The sequence below is a fragment of the Jaculus jaculus genome, chromosome 3 (assembly GCF_020740685.1).
Source record: "Jaculus jaculus isolate mJacJac1 chromosome 3, mJacJac1.mat.Y.cur, whole genome shotgun sequence".
Lineage (NCBI taxonomy): Eukaryota > Metazoa > Chordata > Mammalia > Rodentia > Dipodidae > Jaculus > Jaculus jaculus.
This window is the reverse complement of record NC_059104.1, coordinates 88,026,401-88,027,520: the sequence shown is the minus strand read 5'-3', so window position 1 is coordinate 88,027,520 and position 1,120 is coordinate 88,026,401.

Here is a 1,120-nt window from a genome sequence, read left to right as displayed (position 1 = left end):
CTGAATTTTGGTTCTGCTGAAGCAGGTTTTGGTTTCCTTTTTGGGCCCTCTCCTAGCTGACTACCTGAAAATAAAGATACCTGACTAATTCCCAGTCATCTTGGGCTTGCCCCAGATAAACCAGATCTTAAAGTTATACTACCCATTTTGATAACACCAGCCTGTGATGGTTTAAATGTAAAATGTCCCCCACATCCTCATGTGTTTGGATACTTAATCCCCAGTTGGTGACATTGCTTAGGAAGGTTGTGGAGCCTCTAGGAGGTGGAGCCTTGCTGAAGGGAGTGTGTCATTGGGGCCTGTGTTGGGGTGTTACAGCCCAGCCCATCTTTGCTGAATTCTGCTCACTCTACTTCCTCCCTACTAGTATGAAGATGTGACCCCCAGCTGTCATGTTTTCCCAGCCATCATGAAACTTCTCGAAACTGTAAGCAAGAACTAAACCCTTTGCTTCCATAAGCTGCTTCTGGTCAAGTATTTTGTTCCAGTGAAGATAAAGTAACTGATACACTACCTGACTTGTAACAATTAAAGGGATATAAAAGTTCCTTGTCCTTATTTCTGACACAGACCCATACTCCTGACTGCAAGGTTTACAATTCTGCTTACCCTCTTTTGCCAGTACCAGCCAAGTTTGGGACTAACCAAGCCATTGCTCTGTGCCCTCCCTGTTTTGGTGGTTTTGTAGCTTCCCTTTCTGATCTTGCTCCCTGTCTTGGGCACTCCTAGTAGTTAGGGATGGGTGGGGTTAGGGATAGAGCCCATTTGCACAGACATATTTTATAATTTCAGGCAAATTCTTCCCTTTCACCCTCAATAGTTCGCCCTTGGTTTCCTATCCAAGGTTCTAGGTTTACCTACTTTTTAATAGATGGAAACAGGGCCTGAAGTCATGCCAAAGGCAGTCACTTTTATGAGCACAGAAGTCCTTCCCTGGTAGCTCACCGCTGCCAGCTTGCATCTAAACGCTAGACTGAGGGTGACTGCAGGGAACAGACGGAAGTGGGGAGAGAAATGAGTGGGTCGTAGGGGCTCCCCTCTGGTTCAGTAAACAGTCTGGAATCTGAGGAGGCTGGACCTGAAGTGCAGTTGAGGTTAAATACAGTTCCTCTCTGAGGGC